At 46.1% G+C, this 22,919-nt stretch overlaps 1 protein-coding gene across 2 annotated transcripts in view; it reads left to right on the forward strand.

Moving 5' to 3' along the window:
• Positions 1–22,919, forward strand: part of MAPT (microtubule associated protein tau) — a 117,328-nt gene that overhangs the window by 5,864 nt on the left and 88,545 nt on the right. The window contains exon 1 of one of the 2 annotated variants that reach the window (XM_030541051.1): positions 16,535–16,678. The exons of the other annotated variant lie outside the window; for it this stretch is intronic. The gene's annotated coding sequence lies outside the window, so the exon portion shown is untranslated. Of the gene's footprint in view, positions 1–16,534; positions 16,679–22,919 lie in introns of those variants that run through there. 2 annotated transcript variants of the gene reach the window in all.

Genomic DNA, 22,919 nt, shown 5'->3' on the forward strand with positions numbered 1-22,919 from the left:
CAGAACTGAGCCCAGTGTCCATAGGAAAGAAAGTCCCAAACCTCTTGGCTAGGGGAAACATTTTTGTGCAACTGCACTTCAAAAAGCCAAGCTGCTCTCTGATGCACATATGTAGATCTCATGACAACCTTGTGTAAGTATACAAGGGCTGAATTTTGGCTTTGAGTTTAAGATGTGTATCGTATTTGTACACTGAGGAAGAAAATATGAAGTCTTTAGTGTGGATCTTCTACAATATGCAATGCAAGATCACTTTCTTTAAATTAATGTCCTTGATTCTGAGCAACATTGCTTCTCTCTCTCCCCCAATATTATAGATCAATGTCGCTGAAATGTCTTGTTCTTAAATGTTCATGCTAGTGAACAGCGCTGGTTTAGCAGCTCTGGAGACTGAAGTTTCCTAGACACATAACAGAGTTGTCAGGGCAGTTGCAGGAAACATTTTCCAGGTAGCTATCTTAGGTACTTATAGGTCAGTGCTAGTATCTGCATGTTACAGATGGGAAACTGAGGCACAAAGAGACAAAGTTAGGAACCTAAATACCCTTGAGGATCTGGGCCTAAATGACTTGCCCAAGGTCACATGGGGAAATCTATGGCAGAGCAGTGAATTGAACACTGAGGGGAGTGTGGAGGGTCTCTTTCCTTGGCAGTATGGGGCACAGGTAACTTCCGAGAATCATCTGGGTACATCTCAACTAATCAGTTCTCTGCCATGGCAGTGACCTTGAGCGTTAGTGCATCTTGGTTCCTCCTGTTCTATGCCTAAGGCATGTAATGAGTCAGTCTCCAGAGAGCTGTAATACTTTGGTCTAATTTTGGTCATTGGGCTTGATGTGGTGGTGGTGGCTAAGTGGTTTTATGGGCCTGTGACATACAGGAGGTCAGGCCAGATGATCTTGTGGTCCCTTTGGCCTTAAACTCTATGAACCTGGCTCTCCTAAATCCTGTACTATCACCCTGACTACTGGGCTATCCTTCCTCTTTGAAATTAAGCAGTGTGTTCGTTGGGAATTTGTTGTATCAACCAGTCAAGGTACTAACAAACTTCAACAGGACTTTATTTTTACAGTGGAAACCTCTTTACCAATCTGCTGCCACACCCTCTGTAACTCTCACCCAGCCTCCTCAACTCCTCCCCCCTCCTTCCTCTTTCCTGTCCTTTCAGACTCCCAACAGCCAGTGCTCCCAGTTCTAATAATTACAGCAGCATCTAAACACCACAGAATTGAATCTGAGACTCCTGTGTTGGGAGTCTCACCAATGAGGCACCAATGTTTGTATACCAGGAGCGACTACCTCATAATTACTGAAAGAGTAGTATGAGCTCATCCTTCAGAGATTGCCAACAAGAGGGGTAGTTGCGTGTGTGTGTGTGGAGGGGGTAGCTGTTTGTAGTAGGGATGCTTGTTCACAGGGAACTGAATTTAAACCCTTCTCACATTGGTAAGGAATGAACTCAGTGGGACAACTCATGCAAAAAGTTAAGTACCTACTTTAATTGTTACAAACACTGGGGGAATCTGTCTGTACAATTTAGGAATTCTGTGTGAGATGAACTTCTTGTATGTGTCTTTAGTAAGCTTTCAAACTCTATTTTGAAGGTGCACCCTTTGATCTTCTCTATTGTCCTTTGACTTCCATGTTGGACCAAAATTCCAAAGGGGTTGTCGTGGAAATTGACCACCAGTCAGTTGAGTTGATCAGACAGCCTGAGGCTCCTTTATTGATTAATCATAGATTACAAGCATATATGCAGGGAGAGACGACAGGACCTCTAGCAAGAGGGAAGTCGCTCTACCTTACAGCAATAATACCTGGGGTTATAAAGCTTAAAACCGCAAATTACCATATGAGCTTATACATCCGAGGATACCATATTTGGTTAATACAATTACATTTTTTAACCATTTGCAAAAACTTTTACCATTACTATACTGGTTATGAGCTAATCTGCAAGCCTGCTTTTTGCAACTTCCCCTTTATACGGGTTTTTTGTTAATGTCAGGACTTTGACACCTGGTTTTCGCCTACTTGCAGTGTCAGCAGCTATGTTTCTTAAGCAAATTTGAGGAACTTGGGCCCAAACTGCATGTTCAGCCAAGTTTATTAGAGGTTAATTTTCTGTGTGCATAAGCCGCTTAATAAACTATAGTAGCCTAGCAGTTGTTAGTTTATTTGGCAGTAATGGATAGGGTTTTTAAGGGACTTTATGTCAGTTTAACCCCTTATAGCAGCATTTTGTGTTTTAGCAGCATTAAGTAACATATTAGTAGTGTATGATATAGTTAAATCAGAAAGTGAGCCTCAGGAGGGTTAGTATAAAATCAATGTTTTTACTTTGCTATGTATGTTAGTGTGATTGAGGCCTAAGGCCTTGATATGATTATTAACTTGATTAAGACCCGGTCTTTGGGCCTGGGGTCGGCTTTCTTTATCAATCCCCTCCTTTGTTTACTGCTACTGGGCTCTCCTCAGCAGTAAACACTTCATCGAAATTTGAAATATTCATAAGTTCCTGCGCAATGTTTTTAATTAATTGCTGATTTACTGTTTCCTGGCCTGGATTACCTTCCTGGGGAGCACTGGAGGGGGTTTTAATGTACCAACAGCAAATACATACAAAGGTAACGGTACCAATGGCAAAAAGAAGCCCTACATACCAAGGGTGTTTCTGGGGCGACTGAAAACTTTTTGTGCACTGACACAGAACATCACCTTTAACACAAAGGGTGGAGACCAAATGAACCGTTTGAAGAGCATTTAAAGCTTCTTGGTAAACAGTTGCTAAGTAGTGAATTTGGGTTTGCAAATGTGAAATAGATTGAATGTCTGGTAGGAGGGATAACAATGAATGGAATCGGTCAGGAACAACAGAGGTCCAATCAAAAGGAACCTGAAATTCCAAATAAACCTGATAATCCTTTTCTGCGGGCCAGTAAATGTTGTGAGTGCCTGAGCTGGTGTGGAGGTTAAAAGCCACATTGTGTATGATTGAGGAATTAACATGAACGCAACTGCTGTTAGCAGATAATAGATCATGGGAGGTTAGGTCTTGTAAAGTACCAAGACCTTTCCAACATACTCGGTGATGAACAGTCACTACCTCCCCTGGGTGTAATTTTTTAAAACATTGCAGTTGTGGGGGTTGTAAAGGCCAATAGGTTCAAAGATCACCCAGACCTATCCAAAGGTCAGGGGTTATAGCTGGGGCACCGATTAAGAAGCGGTTAGGACCGCCAGGAGGTTTAATTTCCCAAACATCTCGATGAATTACCCAGTCCCATAAGCAACCACCCCAAGGGCCTGGAAGGATACGGTAAGTGGGGGCCCAAAATCCTTTCACGGGTCCATAAGCCCGGAAGGAACACTGTGAGCGCCAACACCTCCATTTAGAGAATTTCCACGTAAGTCTCCAAGGCCACAAATCGAGGGGTAAACCCGATGTATTAGTAAGGGCAGTGGGCCAGCGCTGCTGTTCAAGGTCCTTACGTAAGGAAAAAAGGATAGTGTTAAGATAATCCTGTACTTCTGAACACGCTTGGTCCCACTGCAATGCCTTTCCTGATGTGGCAACCTGGTGAACCATTTGCTTAAGTAGGTCCTGGGTAACAATACTTAGTGCCGAAATAGTATGGAGTGCGCTTATACCGGCCTTCTCCTCAGTTATCTGAGCCCCGGAAATAAACCCCTGAGCTTGGTCTAGTTGTCCCAGATGACTGTCATGTTCCTGCGTTTTATATAGAGTCCAGGCTGACGCTGCAGTGTTGGCACCATGCAGTAGAGTGTCAACAATATCTCTTCTTTTTTTTTTGTCTGCAAGTCTAGCCTGCTGCTCTAGTAGGCGTATAGCCGCACCCTTGGAGCAATTAGAATAAGTACTAGTAATTTGGAAGTGAGTGAGAGGTATGGAGAAATGGACAGTTCCCAAGGTAGCATTTAGTATTGTCCATCTGAACCCTGATAAATGGGGGTTTTCAGTGGGCTCATACCACAATTGTTGGCTTTGCACCTGAAGGCCCTTTTTGGCCAGTGTGATGTTGATTGAGTGTGAAGGGGTGTATTGAAGTAATGTGCAAGTCAGGTTTTCAGTGATGGGAATGTCCTGAGCACAAACAAACCCTACAGCCGCTAAACATATTCTGTTAACAGTAACATTAGTTCTTGTGGCATGAGTGGCTACAAAACATTCGGGACCCTCATCCGTGAGGGGCCAACATGTGCCTGGGATTAACATAAGGTCTATATCATGGTCAGTGTCCCACGTGTCTATAAAATTTGCGGCTTGGTCAGATTCTCCTGCGTATGTTAAATATGAGGTTATATTACGATAACTAAGGTATACCATACCAAACGCATTCCATTTAACATACCGTTGGTATACTTGACCCTGCAAGGAGAAAATCAACATCAACTTAGTTAGACAGTAGGAAAACAAATTAGTGGAAGAGGGCCTAGGCCATTGCCTGATGGTTGAGGTTTTGGGCAAGTATGGATTTGCATGGGGCTCAAGGTGGGTACTAATAGATGGGGTTACTATGGGAGGATTACTTAGAGGAGAGACCGTGGGGGGAACAGTGGAAGTGTGGTTTAGTAATTCTGGAATGACGTAGCATGGCCAGGGGACCTGTGGTGGGTTGCAATCAGCTGTACCGGGGAGAAATCCCAAATACCAATGTACCCCACATGACCAAGCCTGTCGGCCACAAGAGCCTCCCTGATACCACATCACGTAACGTCTTTTATACCATGGCCAATTTTTAACGTCCTCTATAGTAAGAGTTTTGGGTTTAGCAGTGGAGGCTTCTCGAGACCTTTTTACTTTCTTCCTTTGTTTGGCAGCAAGGTTTTGTTCGTCACACAGAGTGGAACGGGGAGTGATTTTTTCCTTTTTTTTAACTGCTATCCCGCACATTGGGTAGGGTGGGGTGGTTGTTTTGGCTTTTGGTTTTTCTGTTGACAGGAGACGTAGCGAAGTAGTCTTTCGGGCAGCAACTGAGAGTAGGTAAGAGTCATAAATGTTTAAAAGAAACATAAAAAACATTAGAATGGTAATAATTCAGATAGAGGGCATTAGCCACTTTCGCACTCGAGCAGTCTGTTTGATCTTGGTCTGTGGATCGGTCATGATGCCTTATATAACCTGCCGACTTCGAAGGTGATACTTGGGTTTTTGCTTAGGTTCACCTGCTGACGTTGTCAGCCGAGGTTGTAGAACAGCCGGGGTACTGATGGGATCCAAAGGAGGCGTTACCTTTTTGCAGTGAGATGCGTGTACCCAATTTGGGAGTCCTTGGCACTTTACTGCAGTGTGAGTAGTCAGTAAGACCTGGAACGGACCTTTTCACCTGGGCTCCAAGGCAGACTTTCGTTGGAACACCTTACAGTAAACCCAGTCACCAGGCTCCAAGGGATGGCATGCGGTCTCAGCTGGATCTGGTAGGGCACTTTGGACCTGTGAATGAATAAATCTGACATGTCTAGTTAGCGTCTTGCAGTATTCTAGTACATTTTCATCACTGAGTTGCAAATGCTGGGAGTTTGGGGATAGGGGCGGAGACACTGGCATTCTCATTGGTCTAGCCATGAGAATTTCATGGGGAGACAACCCATGTTTACGCATGGGGGTGTTCCTCATTTGCATTAGTGCTAGAGGGAGTGCATCCGGCCATTTAAGGCCTGTCTCTGCACACAGCTTTGCTAGCTTGTTTTTTAGATCCCCATTTTTGCGTTCCACTGCTTCCGCGCTTTGAGGATGGTGAGCACAGTGCAAGCGTTGGTCCACATGAAGGGCCTTACAGATTTGTTGAGTGATTTGACCTGTAAAATGGGTTCCTTTGTCACTGTTAATTGAGACAGGGATACCAAAGCGAGGAATAAATTCCTTGAGCAACTTCTTTGTTACAGTGGTTGAGTCTGCCTTGGCGCATGGGTAAGCTTCCACCCATCCAGAATACATGCACACACACACAAGTACATACTCATATGAACAACACTTAGGCATACTTATAAAGTCTATTTGGATGTTTACAAACGGTCCCCAGGGCGGTGGGTGTGCTGCCTGGGTGGTTCGAACCGGTCGTCCACTGTTGTATGCCAGACAGATAGGGCATGTTTGGCAGTATTGCTGGGCAATGCTTGTAAACTTTGGAGCATGCCAATATTTAGCTACAGAAGCAATCATCCCCTTCTTGCCTACATGGGCTAGCCCGTGTGCTAGCCGGGCAAGGTGCGGGAGCAGAGCCAAGGGTGCCACCAGGCGACCGTCTGGAGCATACCACAAGGCATCCTCTGGATGTTTGGAACATCCAGACTGTCTCCAGCAGTTTTTCTCATCGTCTGATGCTGACTCCTGTGTAAGTGCTAAGTCCTGTAAAGAGTCAACTAAAGAGACGGGCTGGGACATACAAAGAGTAAATATTTCAGTAGGAGCCGGAGACCCGGAAAGGGCCGCTTGCTTGGCGGAGGAGTCCGCCAGTGCATTTCCTCGAGTAACATCGTCATGGGGTTTTTTATGGGCTGCACATTTGACTACAGCAATAGCAGACGGTAACTGTAAAGCAGACAAAAGAGCATTGACATATGGGCCGTGGCTAATAGGTGCTCCGGTAGAAGTAAGAAATCCCCTATATTTTCACAATTGCCCATAATCATGTACTACTTCAAAAGCATATTTTGAATCAGTATAAATAGTAACAGACGCCTCGGTTGCCAAACAACAGGCTCGAGTAAGAGCAAACAGTTCAGCAACCTGAGCTGATTTTACTGAAGGGAGAGAGAATGCTTCTATAGTTCTGTGTTGATCGCATACAGCGTAGCCTGCTACCAGCTGCCCTTCCGCATTTCTTAAACAGGAACCATCTACATAATAAATCAACTCGGGATTTTGCAGGGGAATATCCTGTAGATCAGATCTGGGAGCAGATAATTCAGCAGTTATAGATAGACAATCATGGGGTTCCCCATCGGTTACCGTGGGGAGAAGAGAAGCAGGATTTAGTACCGGACATCTAGCCAAAGTAACATTTGCAGCATTTAACAGAAGCATTTCATACTTAGTGAGTCTAGAGTTTGAAAGATGCTGTGTTTTGCTTTTAGTTAAGAGAGCGGTGACAGCATGAGGAACTGCAACAGTTAACGGACTGCCGAGAACTAGGGAGGCGGAGGCTTCAACTAATATTGCAGCTGCTGCAACAGACCGGAGGCAGGGGGGTAACCCAGCTGCTACCGGGTCTAATGAAGAACTAAAGTAAGCTATGGGTCTGTGTTTTTCTCCGTGAGTCTGAGTAAGAACACCCTGGGCTGAGCCCTCTCTTTCATGACAGAAGAGAGTAAATGGTTTTTTATAATCGGGTAAACCGAGAGCAGGGGCTTTGGTTAAAGCAGTTTTTATTTGTTGAAACGCTTCCTCTGCTTCCGTGGGCCATGGAATAGGGTCAGAGATTTTATTAAGAGTTAAATCTTGTAAGGGCCGCACAAGAGACGCATAACCCAGAATCCATTGTCTACAGTAGCCTGCCATTCCCAAGAATCCCCTGAGCTGCTTTTTTGTAATTGGCCTGGGGATCTTTTGAATTGCCTGTACCCGCGAAGAAGACAAAGCGCGTTTTCCTGCAGAAATATCATGGCCCAGATAATGCACTACAGGGAGACAGAGTTGTAACTTTTCCCTTGAAGCCTTATGACCCTTTTGAGCTAAGGCTTGGAGCAAAACCAACGTATCCGCTTTTGAAGCTTCCAGAGAGTCAGAAGCAAGCAACAAATCATCTACATATTGTATTAAGACAGACCCATTTGGAAATGAGATATCATCTAGATCTTTCTTTAAGATTTGAGAAAAGATAGTAGGGGACTCAGTATAACCTTGGGGTAATCTGGTCCAAGTATACTGAGCTCCCTGATAAGTAAATGCAAAAAGAAACTGACTATCCACATGAATAGGAATAGAAAAGAAAGCAGAGCACAAATCTATCACAGAAAAGTACTGAGCAGTGGGAGGTATACAAGAGAGAATAGTAGCAGGATTTGGAACCACCGGAAAAGTTGGGAGGACAGCAGCATTAATAGCACGTAGATCTTGTACGAATCGCCAGGTGTTTTTTCCGGGTTTTCGGACGGGTAGAATGGGAGTATTACATTCACTTACTGTTGGAACTATGACCCCCTGTTTAAGTAGAGCAGAAAGAACTGGACGAATCCCCTCCTCAGCTTGCTGAGAGAGGGGATATTGCCGGACTTTAGGAAGAGGTTTGCTTGGATTAAGTCGAATTTTAACAGGTTGAGCAGAACAAATGCGTCCTACTTGGTTAGCATGCTCAGCCCACAGTGAAGGGGGTACCCTTGCCAGTAGTTCCTGTTGCAACAAGGAAAGACTGGGATCGGGTTCCCGATCTGGGGCTGGATCAATTTGGAGGAGACCTAAAACCTCATTATGAGCCGGATCTGGGACCTCTAAAAAGACCCCTTCTGGGGAGCAAAAGATAGTGCAATGAAGTTTGCATAATAGATCTTTTCCTAAAAGGTTTACAGGGGAGCATGGACTGAGGAGGAAGGCATGGTTAGCAGAAAGAGGACCGATAGATATAGATAGAGGAGATGACACAGGGTGGGGAATAGGAGTATTTCCTACCCCCACAGCAGTTACGACTTCAGAGGAAAGAGGTACAGTAGGGAAATCTTGTGCTTTTAAGGTAGACCTAGAAGCTCCTGTATCAACCAAGCAAGGGGTAGGGACACCATTTATTAGACAAGAAACGGTTGGGCCAGTTTGATCCACATGAACAAGGGGGGCGACGACGATGTTATTAGTCTCCTGGCTTTCCTAGTAGTTAAGAGCTGGGGCTGGTGGAGCAGGAAAAGGCAATCCTTCCTGTTTTGGAAACTGTCTAGGGGGTCGTGTGGGACAATCCTTAATAAGGTGTCCCTCCTTTTTACAATACCGACACTGGTTTTCCCCTAATTGGGGACAATTGGCTCTCCAATGTCCTACCTGCCCACACGAAAAGCAGGCTGTGGAACTGAGGTTAGTCAGGGGGCTACTTCCAGCAAAAGGTTGATTTTTAGTTACAGCCTGTCTTGACCTTTTTCCGGGCCCTTTTCCAACAGAGTTTTGCATACTTTGGATTTGTAAAGCCATAAGTTTAGATTCTGTTTCATCTTTCTTTCTTTCTAACTGGCGGTGGAAGTGCTGTGCAGCTGCCAGAATTTCTTTTAAATTTTTACCTTCCCAATCCACTAAATTAACCCTTAACTGTTCTCCTACCTTTGGCAAGAGTTCTTGCACAAAGGCTGCCACTACTGCTTGTGTGGCCGTTTGTTCTGCATTATTGATCCCTGAATGTCTTTCAAACACTTGCTTTATACGTTCCATATAATCGGCCGGATTTTCTCCCTTACTTTGTTTACAGGCATTTATTTTGGCCCAATCCGTTTTCCTTGGGCATACATTGAGAACTTCAACAATTAGGTTATTTCTTCTTTGGACCAAATCGGCCTCTGACATCTGGCTGGGGTCATCCGGCCAATTTGCCCTCGCATAGAGGCGAGTAAGGGTCTCTTTGGGCACTATAGCCGATAATAGCTGGTGCATATCAGCATGTGAGGGGTTATAGCACTTGATTATCATTTCCAATTGTTCTTGGAATTTAACGGGATCTTCCCTGATTTTTGGAAACTTTTCAATAAGGTTATAAAGATCACCTGGTGACCAGGGAGCATGTACTGTCATTAAACCTCCCTGGCCTCCTGGCAGCTGACGGAGGGGGCAAAGGGCAACAGGTTTAGGTGGTTTGGGGATTTTTTCAGCCTTTCGCAGAAACTCCTTACGGCGGGTACGATAAGCCACTGCATCAGGGTCGTCAGAGACCGGGGGGTGGCGGGGATTTAAAAGGGAGTCATATTTTGGTGATGTCACAAATTGCTTCATCTCTGCTATAGTATTTGACAGCCGCCGTAGCGGCGAATCTGGAGATAATTTGTCCCAGTTAATTTCTTTGCATTCCCAATCTATATTTTCCTCACTTGATACCTGTTGCCAATCGTCTATACATTTTTCTCCCACTTCTACTATAGCTAGAGCTTCCCTTAAGTCGTCGGACATATCAGACCGGGGCGTAGACCCACCTGAAGGGGTCTTGGGAGGTGTTTGTTTATCAGAACCTGAGGGAGATGAGGGAGATGTGGTGTCTGGATGGTTACCTTGGTTGTCCTCTGCCTCACTTCTATCTCCCGGTCCAGCCCCACCCTCTGCCTGAGCATCTGGGCTATAAGCGGGCGGCCTATTAGAGTTATCGGGCCACTGTCTACATTCCAAGAACAGATCAATTAGCTCATCGGAAGGGGGTGAAGGGTAGATTCTTTTTGGGGCAGTCGGTTTCGGGCGTGTTTGAGACGGGCAGAGGGGAACTACGTTTAAGGGAGGGGGACTGAGCAAATTTTGAGCACTATTTAATTTTTCCTGTGCCTCTTTAAGTTGGGTTTTTAGTTTTTCTTGGGTATCTTTTAACCCCCTAACTTGGGATTCCTGACGCCTTTTACCCATTTCATCATGCCATTCAAAATAAGCATCAAACTGTCCCTGTCCTACAGAGTTGGCAACAAGAGCACCCCTGAGGTGCACAATCCTATCAAGATCAAAACTGCCCTCCACAGGAAATTGCAGTTTTGGGTCGTCTCTAGTATACCAATTCCACTTTTGCAAATATCTACATGTCGACGGGCCACGGTGCACATACATATAAGCAGCAGGAGTGCCTTTTGGTGGGATTGGGATCCCTTTAGATTGGGTAGACCCCATTTTCACTTCAGCCCTTTGTTTCACACAAGCCTTTCACACCAGGGAAGCGCTAATCAGGATTACCACGGTTCTAACACCAGTGGTGTCTTTACCTGCCCTGGGCAGGGGAACTAGGTGGAGTAGGCTTTCTCTGACCCGCCAAACAGCAGGTACCTACAAGGAAGGAGGTAAAGGATGGGACGGGCTCCTTTCCGGAGAACCCGCGGTCCCCGTACGCCTGTCGTTAGCCCAGGGCACCAGCCTTAAGCCAACGATGCTTCTGAAGCTACGGACTCAGCGGTACGGTTTTCCTGGAGGCTTCCCTCCTCTCCGAGAAGGGAAGGGAGCTTATGGCTCCAGTGGGCAAAATAGGGACTCTGCGGTCCTGTAAGGACAGTGCTCGAGGAGCGGTCACAGGGTCATAGGTCGTGGAAGGGAAGGGAAGAGGGACGGGGAAACACACAAGCACCCAACAGGCTAGCCACTTACCAAGGCTTGCCAGCTGGGAAGCTTCACAATCTCTGCACATACAGAAGCTCAGCTGTGGGGCTTGCTTTCGAGACACTCCCGGTCACGAGCTTTTGCTTCGCAGGAGGCTCGGGGCGTCTTCCCACAGCTGCATTCACTCTGGCCGCTTGGCCCTCACACACACAGACACAGGCACTTTCTTGACACAGACGTCAAGGCGAAACCACGGAACACTGGAACATTAAACCCGGATCCCCATCAGACCTGGTAGGAAGGGGACCCCTGATCCACGCCTGGATCAGGACTCACCGGACCAAAAGGAGCGTGGTCCGTGGGTTGTTAGCGGTACCTTTGAAACCACGGGAGCCTCTGGAAAGGCCAAAACCTTGGAATCTTAGAAACCTTAGAGAAAGGGCATCTGGTCTGTCTGATAGCTAAAAGTTCGAACCCAGCTTGTGACTTACCCAAACCGGAGCCTACAGACTAGTCCTCTGCCAAACCCCATAGAGATTTCAAAAGGTCTCTTACCTTTTAATTGGGCCCGGGGGTTGGAAGGAGACTGCCTGCGGTCCTCCGATCCAGGAGAAGCCCTCTTGTGGGTTCCCGGCCAACGCACCAAATTGTCGTGGAAATTGACCACCAGTCAGTTGAGTTGATCAGACAGCCTGAGGCTCCTTTATTGATTAATCATAGATTACAAGCATATATGCAGGGAGAGACGACAGGACCTCTAGCAAGAGGGAAGTCGCTCTACCTTACAGCAATAATACCTGGGGTTATAAAGCTTAAAACCGCAAATTACCATATGAGCTTATACATCCGAGGATACCATATTTGGTTAATACAATTACATTTTTTAACCATCTGCAAAAACTTTTACCATTACTATACTGGTTATGAGCTAATCTGCAAGCCTGCTTTTTGCAACTTCCCCTTTATACGGGTTTTTTTGTTAATGTCAGGACTTTGACACCTGGTTTTCGCCTACTTGCAGTGTCAGCAGCTATGTTTCTTAAGCAAATTTGAGGAACTTGGGCCCAAACTGCATGTTCAGCCAAGTTTATTAGAGGTTAATTTTCTGTGTGCATAAGCCGCTTAATAAACTATAGTAGCCTAGCAGTTGTTAGTTTATTTGGCAGTAATGGATAGGGTTTTTAAGGGACTTTATGTCAGTTTAACCCCTTATAGCAGCATTTTGTGTTTTAGCAGCATTAAGTAACATATTAGTAGTGTATGATATAGTTAAATCAGAAAGTGAGCCTCAGGAGGGTTAGTATAAAATCAATGTTTTTACTTTGCTATGTATGTTAGTGTGATTGAGGCCTAAGGCCTTGATATGATTATTAACTTGATTAAGACCCGGTCTTTGGGCCTGGGGTCGGCTTTCTTTATCAGGGTAGTGGCAAAGTACTGACAATCTAGGGTCATTCAACCTGGAAGTATCAGAGGGGTAGCCGTGTTAGTCTGGATCTGTAAAAGCAGCAAAGAGTCCTGTGACACCTTATAGACTAACAGACGTTTTAGAGCATGAGCTTTCGTGGGTGAATACCCACTTCGTCGGATGCATCCGACGAAGTGAGTATTCACCCACAAAAGCTCATGCTCCAATATGTCTGTTAGTCTATAAGGTGTCACAGGACTCTCAGTTTGGAAGGTCTTCCCTTGAAATGTAACAACTCTTGACAAAAGACTGGCCTGGCCCCAGCTCAGAGGTGGTTGCCTAGTAATGAAGGCACCAGGTAGGACTCTGTGGTCACCTGTTGAGGATGACTAGGAAATCAGCTGACGCAGGAAACTGGAAGATTATAAAGGACAGAAACTGTTCTATTTGTTCTCCCTCCTTTGCCCTTTTTTCACCAGCTTAAGATGAAAGAAGTGCTGCAGGAGCTAGATGAACTGGGGAAGAGGGACCCTGAACATAGATGGTCCTTCAAGGGCTCCCAAAGGAATGGTGAATTAGAGTGAGGGGAAATTTGTGTGCAGGGTGTATTTTTTTAATAGATCTGTGTAACTCTCATGTGATTAAATACAGATCAAGAGTTTGTGTGTGTTATGCTATACCTACCACATGGCCCGTGGAAGGGTCAGACCAGAAGACTTGTGCCTTTGGGTCAAGTTCTGTGAGAGGGTGTGTTTGAGCTATGTAGATGTCTTGCACTGGACCTGGGTCTAAGTTAGAGTGGCTGAGAGGATCCATTTCTGAAAAGGGTTGACAGACTGAGAGTGGACATGTGCCAGAGATGTCAAGGGGGAAACAGTGTCACAGCCTGCAGAGACCCTGGGAAACTTAAAACACCTGAGGATTCAATCTGGGATTTCCTTCACAACAATCTGGTGAGTGGCCAACAGGGGGTGCTTAACTAGAGCTAGAACAGTGTTCTAGATCAGGGGTCAGCAACCTTTCAGAAGGGCTGTTCCGTCTTCATCTATTCACTCTAATGTAAGGTTTCACGTGCCAGTAATACATTTTAACATTTTTAGGTCTCTTTCTATAAGTCTATAATATATAACTAAACTATTGTTGTATGTAAAATAAATAAGGTTTTTAAAATGTTTAAGAAGCTTCATTTAAAATTTAAATTAAAATGCAGAGCCCCCCTGGATCAGTGTCCTGGACCCAGGCAGCGTGAGTGCTACTGAAAATCAGCTCGCGTGCCACCTTTAGCACCTGTGCCATAGCTTGTCTACCCCTGTTCTAGATTGAGACTCAGCACATTGCAGGCTTGAGCCTGTGGTACCTACCCCTGCAGACAGGAAGGCTCCTGAGAAACGTAAAGGTGCAGTTTTGAGAAAACAAATGTGATGATAGTTACATAATTAGCTACATACATCACACAAACACACTGGCCTCTGCTGCTTTTGTTAGCCCCATCCTTTGCTTTCTCCACACTCCCCAGTAGTTCATGGGCTTGTGGGATAAGGACAACTAACTTTACAAAGCTTTAGTGTTTTGCACGTTTGTGTTCAGGAAAGGATCTTTATTCTGATGATTATTCAATTTTTTTTAAACACAAATAGGCAACAAGCAAATTCCACCGCATGGTTGAGAGACAACTCACTCAGGTTGTTGCTCTTGAATTTAACAGTGATTCCCCCAGTGGAATTATTACCTTTTATTATTTATCTGTTGTCATTGGATTTAGTGGAGAAGCTGCAGGAGGATTTTTTTTGTTTTTATTTATTTTTAATTAGGGTTGGAAGGGACTTCGGGACATCATCTAGTCCAGCCCCCTGCTAAAAGCAAGACCAATTCCCAGACTGAATTTTACTCCAGTTCCCTAAATGGTCTCCTCAAGGATTAAATTCACAACCCTGGGGGGTAACAGACCAATGCTCAAACCACTGGACTATCCCTCCCCATTGTGTGAGACTAGCCCAAGATGTTAACTTTATTTTATTTATTGATTTTTGATAATCATTAAGGTGCAAATCAAGAGAGAGCATGTGATCTAAGAGCAGATTTCTGATGGAGATACTGAAAAGTGAATGTATAATGAGAAATAGCAGTGGAAAGCCAGTGGACAATGCCCCATAAGTCGTCATATCATGATCAGATCTTTTTTAACCATAGCCCATTGTATTATATATATTTAATTGAGGAAGAATACTCTAGTGGCTAACAAAAGCTAAAAGACAAGATCCCTGGGTTCTGTTCCAAGTTTGCCTTCCTTTCAATGTGTGAACTTGAGATGGTTTTGCCAAATTGGTAAAAATGGATAGTTACCTAAAACCCAGCCTATGCTATCGCCTTAACTGTTTTTAAAATTCCAAGGGGTATCCTAGGTCTGGTGATAGGAGGAATTGAGGGGCATCTAGTACAGTGAGGTTGGGTATCTTGGGATACTTAGAGGAGGGAAGGCAGCAGAGAATAGTGGTGGGGGCACTTGGAGGGGGAAGGGGCAGATAATTGCAGGGGGCGCTTGGAGGGGCAGATAATTGCAGCAGGGGTTGCTTGGAGGGGGAAGGGGCAGATAATTGTGGGGGGGTGCTTGGAGGGGGAAGGGGGCAGATAATTGCAGGGGGCGCTTGGAGGGGCAGATAATTGCGGCAGGGGGCGCTTGGAGGGGGAAGGGGCAGATAATTGTGGGGGGGTGCTTGGAGGGGCAGATAATTGTGGGGGGGGTGCTTGGAGGGGGAAGGGGCAGATAATTGCAGGGGGCGCTTGGAGGGGCAGATAATTGCGGCAGTGGTCGCTTGGAGGGGGACGGGGCAGATAATTGTGGGGGGGTGCTTGGAGGGGGAAGGGGGCAGATAATTGCAGGGGGCGCTTGGAGGGGCAGATAATTGCGGCAGGGGGCGCTTGGAGGGGGAAGGGGCAGATAATTGCGGGGGGGCGCTTGGAGGGGCAGATAATTGCGGCAGGGGGTGCTTGGAGGGGGAAGGGGCAGATAATTGCAGGGGGCGCTTGGAGGGGCAGATAATTGTGGGGGAGTGCTTGGAGGGGGAAGGGGCAGATAATTGCAGGGGGCGCTTGGAGGGGCAGATAATTGCGGCAGTGGTCGCTTGGAGGGGGACGGGGCAGATAATTGTGGGGGGTTGCTTGGAGGGGGAAGGGGCAGATAATGGGTACTTGGAGGGGCAGATAATTGCAGGGGGTCACTTGGTGGGGGAAGGGGCAGATAATTGCGGTGGGGGTTGCTTGGAGGGGCAAGGGGGCAGATAATTGTGGAGGGGGCACTTGGAGGGGAGGGGGTGTCTGAGGGAGAGGGGGAAGGAGCAGATAATTGCAGGGGGTCACTTGGTGGGGGAAGGGGCAGATAATTGCGGTGGGGGTTGCTTGGAGGGGCAAGGGGGCAGATAATTGTGGGGGGGCACTTGGAGGGGAGGGGGGGTCTGAGGGAGAGGGGGAAGGAGCAGATAATTGCGGGGGGGCGGGGCCAGCCAGGGGGTCTGAGGGAAAGCTGGCAGGCAGATAACTGGCAGGTCTCCCTCTGTTGGGTAACAAGGGGGCGGGGTTACTGAGTGGGGCCGGTCCCTCAGGCCCCGCCCCCTCAGGCCTCTCCGCCCCTCCCCCCTCAGGGCGCGTGTTCCCTCCGGAGAAACATTCTCTTCCCTCAAAGGAGCCGGGCGGCGGCGGGGGGCGGCCTCGCGCATGCGCTTCTGAAGGCAGGAGGCCGGTCAGTGAGTGGGTCTCGGGACGTTGTGCGCTTGCGCCCCGCGGCGACTCGGCGCATGCGCCTGCCCCCCCCTTGCGAGTGCGCGGAGGGGAGGAGGCTGTGGTCGTTGTCCGCCTGCGCGCGCCGCTGCTCCCTCTGGCGGCGCCCCAGGGCCCGGGCACTCTCTCGGCGAAGGTTCCGGAGCCTGCGCTCGCCTCCGCCTCGCGCCCGCGGCCCCCCCCCCCCGCCCGGGCGCGCGCGCTCTCCTGTCACTCCCCCCCTCCTCCCGGCTTCGCTGCGCCTCTCCAGCGAGCTCCCCCTGCAGCAGCCGCAGCGGCAGGTAAGCGCCCGGGACCCCCCACCCCAGTGCAAACCCTGCCCGGGGAGCGGGGGCACCTGCAGACCTCGGGGCAGTGCACAGGTGCAGGCAGTGGGGGGGTGAGGGCAATGCAATGCAATGCAATGCACGGGCTTTGGAGCGGTGGGGGGAGTTGCATGCAATGCAATGCAATGCAAGGGGTTGGGTGTGTGTGCGCACTGCAAGGGTTTTGGAGTGGGGGGAGGCAGGGGCGGAGGGTGCGCGCAGTGGCTTTGGGGGGTTGCCATGCACTCTCTGCATTATTCACTTTGCCTTCACCACAGCTCAAAAAAAAAAAAGACAGGGAACCTGTACAGGTGTGTTTTTTTTGTTTGTTAATGTGCACAATCCAGCTGCCTTTCTGATTGCAGAATATGAGATTTGTGGCCCCTCCAGCCTCCGAAAAATCCCAGCGCGCCACCTATTTAAAAGAAATCTATTTTTCAATTTCCAGTAAAAAGAGTGCTTTTCTGTTGTTGTACCTGCTTCCCCCTCCCCAGTATTCAGGGGAGACTTTGCATTATAAAATGGGGTAGGGGTGTGTCTCCGCTGGAACCTAAAGGTTGGGTTTGGTGGCATGAGATGGATGTTCAGGGAATGGAGGTTTCTGTCACTGTTTCCTTTGCTTGTGTGTTAAAACTCAGCTGCAACGTTATTTGGGGAATAAATGTGCGTGGTGGCTTGGCTTTTTAAATTGCAAAGGGATTTTTCTTAAAAGCCGTCTTCTCTTTCATGTAATTCACACGGATGCTTTATTCCCACCCTGCTGCAAGTTGTAACCACTGTTGCTGCTCTAGGGTTGCAGGTGCATTTTATAGGGGAATTTTTATTTTTTCCCTCCATCCCACTTTTCTCTACGTTCCCCCTTCACCCCCGTCTCATTCCTGCTGGCAGGTTTGGTTTCCTGTTTGGGAGACTGCTTTTGATTGTGGGGGTGATGGCAAATGATAGGTTGTCTGTGGGTACTGCAGTAGGTGTGGATCTGGAGAGAGAAAGGGTGGGCTTTTTTTCCTTTTCACATCTGAGGTGCCATATTTTGCAGTTCATCATATCTTCAACATTACAGAGAGGATCCTATTTAATGTGGGGGCACTTTAAAAAAAATCAGATTGTCATTTTAAGAAGTAAAAGGTATTCTGTGCATGGTCACCATCTCCTTTAATCATAGAATTAGGGCTAGAAGGAGAGCTATTTGGGTCATGTAGTCTAAGAGTTACGTTGCTTTGTTACACAGCACAGGTCAGTATTATGTGATTTTTACGTTTCATAATTCTAAAATCTTGGTGTCCCTGGAGTGTGGGGGAAAATGCACCTTATCTTTCCCCCTTTATTTTAAGTGTCAGTCACCTTATTTGAAGTAATTGATAACGATAGTGACAGCCATGAGCAGGGACACAATAGACAGACAAATCCCTTCTATGTATTGCACTTCTGTCTGCTTTCTCTGGAAGATACAGAGACATTAGCCTCACTAGGATTTTCTGCATAATTATTTTGTGTCTTTACGAGCTTTTTCTTAAGAGCTGTCTGAAATGGGTCTTGTAAAAATTTGAGTATGTTATATGGCATCTGGTCACGCCCCTGCTATGGCAGCATATATGGATGCATAATACAATTCTCATTGATTGGGTGAAGACTGTGGTATATCCCTATAGTCAAGGTGGGGGGGAAACCTTTTGTCTACCAGTATTTGCATTCTTAGCCTTTAGGAAGGTAATTTCTGTAGCATGCTGAAATTGATATGCCATCTCCTTTATTACCTATTTTATTTTTACGCTGCAAATATCTTTTGATCATTCAGAGTGCACAGAATTACACTAGTCAGGGGCATGATTCTCCCCCATTTCTGGACATTGTGTCACACAAGGTTGTTTTCCTTCACTTACTGAGCATCTCCCTATTTTGAGTTTTCATCTTACAAACAGGAAAACCCTTGACAGAGATTGGCACCGACATTGCTGTAATAAATGTGTCACACCTAGTCTAGATTCGACACCTAGATTAATGAGTTTATTTGATCAAGGAATAACAAATTTTAATTGTATTCTGCTCCCTGAGAGAGTGTGTGTGTGTGGTGGGGGGTGGTGGTGAATGTGAGGGTTGAGGTAGGGAAGAGGAGTGGTTCTAGATACATTAGTTGCATAAAAAACCCCAGTAGTCCAGCCTTAGGGCAGCTGCCATCATTCCAAAGGGGGTTTCTCCTTCCATTTGCTTACCCTGTGATGGGCACAACTCCATTTGCAACCAAGACTGATCCTTATTTATGAACTGACGAGAAGAATGTGCCGTAAGACTGAACTAAGCTGTCTTTGCTTAGCAATCTATATGGACCATGCTTCATAGCAGCTCTAACTTATCTACTTGTGCAGTATAGAAATTGATTGTTTAATGAATGACTCTTCAAATTGAATGACAAGAAACTCACTAAAAAGATTCACTTTGTTCCATTTAAAAGCATGCTATCAATTTGAAAAACACACACAGAATTTTTTTTACCTTGGTTACTAATAATTTATATTATAAAAGCTCAGAATCTGAAGTCTAATTTATTTTTCACTATTCAGTTGTACTCTGCGTTTTTTTTCCTCCTGGTGGGCAATGAAAATGAACTTGTAAATTTTCGTTCCTATTTATAGCCAGCTTCATTTTCTAGTTCTAAGTGTTGCAATAATCACGGGAGGAATGTTTTAAAAATCTTTTTTCCACTGGAATTTAAAAATAAAAATCCATGGAAACACTTTGTAAAATCCTCGCCCCCCCTCTCCCCCCCCCATGTGTAAGGACAAATTTGAGTTGTCAGTTCAATTGTCTGTACATTACATGGCATTTTTCTAGATGAACTGTTGGATAGCTGGGAAGGTAATCCATGCCATGTACAAATATGTGTTGGGTTGGGTTTTCTTACACTTGTCCTTGGTGGGTTAGTGATGCATGAAAGCTGGTCTTTGGAAAGAAAGATGCATGTGAAGGTGGCTTTTGCATTATCTTTAGAATGACCAGATAGCAAGTGTGAAAAATCGGGACTGGGGTGGGGGTAGTAGGAGCCCATATTAAAAAAAAAAAAAAAAAGCTCCAGATATCAGGGATATCGGGACATCTGGTCACCCTAATTTCCTCCTATGCAGGGATTTGTTTCCTAGCTGCAGCATAAGTGGTTTTCACCCTTATTGAACTCTCTTTGTCTCCTCATTCTTAAATTAGTTTAGCCTTCAGGGTTTAAATTTAGATGGGACACAATGTTTGTCATTCATTGTGAGTGCTGATCCCACAACACACTGCTCCGTCCAGATCTACAGTGAGCGTGGTTGACAAAGGTTCCATCTTTTTATAAGGTATTATTTGTAGTATAGCAGGGCCCATCAGTCCCAAACAGGCCGAGAGATTTAAGGAGTTCAGTCTATTCATTTTACTGAAGAGAAGGTTAAGAAACGACTTGATCACTGGACATAATACCTACATAAGGAGCAAGATATCTGATACTATGGGACTCCTTAATCTTTGAGACAAAGGCACAGCAAAATCCAGTGGCTGGAAATCGAGGCTAGAAAAATTCAGATTAGAAACAGTGAGGGTAATTAATCCTTGGGATTAGTTTGCTATGGGATATGGTGTATTTTTTCATCACTTGAGGTCTTTAAATCAGAGCTGGATGGCTTCATAAAAGAGGTGATCTAGTTCAACCACAGGTCACTAGGCTCTGTGCAGGAGTTTGAGTGTTGATCTATGGCCTTTATTATGCAGGAAGTCAGACAAAAGGATTATAATGGTCCTATCTGAAGTTAAAATCCATAATGCATAAGAAGGCAGAGAGTTGCCCCGGAGAGTTTACCGTCCAAGACCTTAGTTACGCTAGAAAAACCAGAACCCATAATTCTCAATGCGTGCATCACCACCCTTGGTAGCAATGATGGAAACTGTAGTGTAGGCAGGACTCAAGCATTTATATCACTTTGTCCTCTGACCTCAATCAGAAGTGGATTAGACGAGAGAGTGGTAAAAATGCTAGAATCCTATCTATACTACTGCCGCTGTTCCAGGCTTGGAGCAGCACCTCAGGAAATTAAAGTTCCCAATTTTGGCAGTGTGGGTGCTGCCTAAATGTGCAGTAGTCATCGTTATTTGTGTTGTGGTAGCTCCTAGGAGCCCCAGTTACGGACCAGGCACCACGTTGTTTTAGCTGCTGTACCAATACAGAATAAAAAGAGGATCCCTGCCCCAAAGAGCTTACAGTCAAAGCATTAGAGCTGGTAGCATCAGCTTTCTTGGTCCTTGTTAGGATTATTTTCAAATAATCCTAAGTGTCATGGACCAAGTTTCTGAGTTAGCAAAGAATAGTTTAAAAAATGAAAGCATGAAAAGGAGATCTGGGGAGTAATGACCAGAGTAGGTTTTTTTCACTTCATCATTTTAGGTTTTATTTTTAAAGAAATCTTTTGCATGGGAGAATTTAAACATGTAATTCAGGGAGAAGTCCAGTGACACAGTGAAGCATGAATACAGCCAAGTGAAAAGCCATTGGTGGCGATGAAATTAAATTTCCTGAACTTTTTGACTAATTACCAACGTGAACCTCAAATTCTCTTCTGTTGAAAATATGTAATATTGATGTGGAATTTTGTGGTGGGGCTGCTAGGAAGGTGTGTTCAATGCCTCCTGCCAACCCTTCTTCTCAAGGGCTCTCTCAGTTCTGTCATTCCCCTTCCACTGTGAGCCCCCCACCGCCCCCAGTCTGTTTCCATCTCTCCCCAGTTGTGCTGCTAAATTACAGCTTGGAGGAAAGAAGAGGGTTTGAGGGCTGCTGGAACCGTGTTTTCTGGGAAGCCCTGTGTCTCCTGCGAATGCGTGTGGTCCGTGCCTCTTCTGGATGGAGCATGAGGTGGGGTTGGAGGGGAAATTTGATGTTGCCTGCAATTGTGCTGTGGTGCCACACCTGTGAATTGCTGTTGAGCCCTCCTGTGGCTGAAGGCTGAATTGGCAGCTCAGTGAAGGAGCTCTGGGCAACTGGCTGCTGGGAGGTGGGAATTAATAGTGTCTTTGCATGCCACTGTGAACTGTATTGGCTGGATGTACTTTTCCTGGGACTGGGCTTTGCAGATTTTTAAAGAGGGTGTTCTCAGTCTCTCTTCTGTCTGCCCAGATGTTTCTGGCACTAAACTCATACTTCTCATTATCCCCGGAAGAGAAGGAACAACCCACCTCACTATTCAACCCCAGTATACTATCTCTGTGACCAGGGTTAGCTTCATTTCCCCGCTCTGTTCTCCATCTCCTAAGGTACCTTCTGCTCCCAATATTCCATCCCTCCTTCTGGTAAAGGTGTATTGACCAAACCACATTGTACCCTGTTGGAGTGTGTAAAATGCAAGTTCAGCATTTCAGCAGTGTCTCGGTGTTTCCAAGCGACTCTTACTTAAAGCTATTTTTGGACAGGTGACACTCTGGCTTCCCCTTCCGCTGTGGCTTTTGGGAAGGGAAATGGGCATGGCTCTGCTCATCTCGTCGTGCAGGTTGCTGTCAGGTTAGAAATGAATAAAATAAATAACTGCAGTGAAGGCTCCTCTGAAGCTGGTTAGGGGGCCCAGCCTTGTTCCCATTAAGGTGAATGTGGAGCAGACTCAGGCCTGCTGTTTGTTTGTGTCTCCTGCCTGCTTTGACAATCCCCCCTCCCACTGCCCCTTTTCAGTTCATGTTTACAGAACCAAATGGCAGATCCTTATATTATCGTTCATCCAGGTCTCATCAAGTCTGCTTTTGGAAATGTTTGAATACTTGTAGCTGTCATGGAAGACTCTGTTCTAGTATTCTGTGGCCACTGGCAGCCCTGTTTTATGCTGTCTCTTAACTTGGTGACTTTTTTGTTACTTTGTAATACTGGAGAGGAGAGCAAACTGCTAAACTGTGGTAATTAAATCCACCCTTGGAAGTCTGGGCTTCCTTCAGGATTGCGGTCTGTTGAGTGCAGATAGAAGTGCCATTAAAGGAGTGGGGGAGGGGCTGCTATTTACAATGTTGGTGAGCTGGGTTGTGGGTTGCTATCATCACGGGCCTGTTTTGCACTTTCATCTGAAAGCCTGTATTCATTGACAATAACGTTAGCGTAACAAATTCGCTGGGGTTTTTCAGCTACATGTAAGTATTCCTGACTGAGTTGTCTGATGGAGGATTGTGTGCGTGCGTGCACCCATCTGTACGTGTGCGTTGGGCACTCTTATTCATTACTTTA

This window comes from Gopherus evgoodei, chromosome 23, assembly GCF_007399415.2.
Source record: "Gopherus evgoodei ecotype Sinaloan lineage chromosome 23, rGopEvg1_v1.p, whole genome shotgun sequence".
NCBI lineage: Eukaryota > Metazoa > Chordata > Testudines > Testudinidae > Gopherus > Gopherus evgoodei.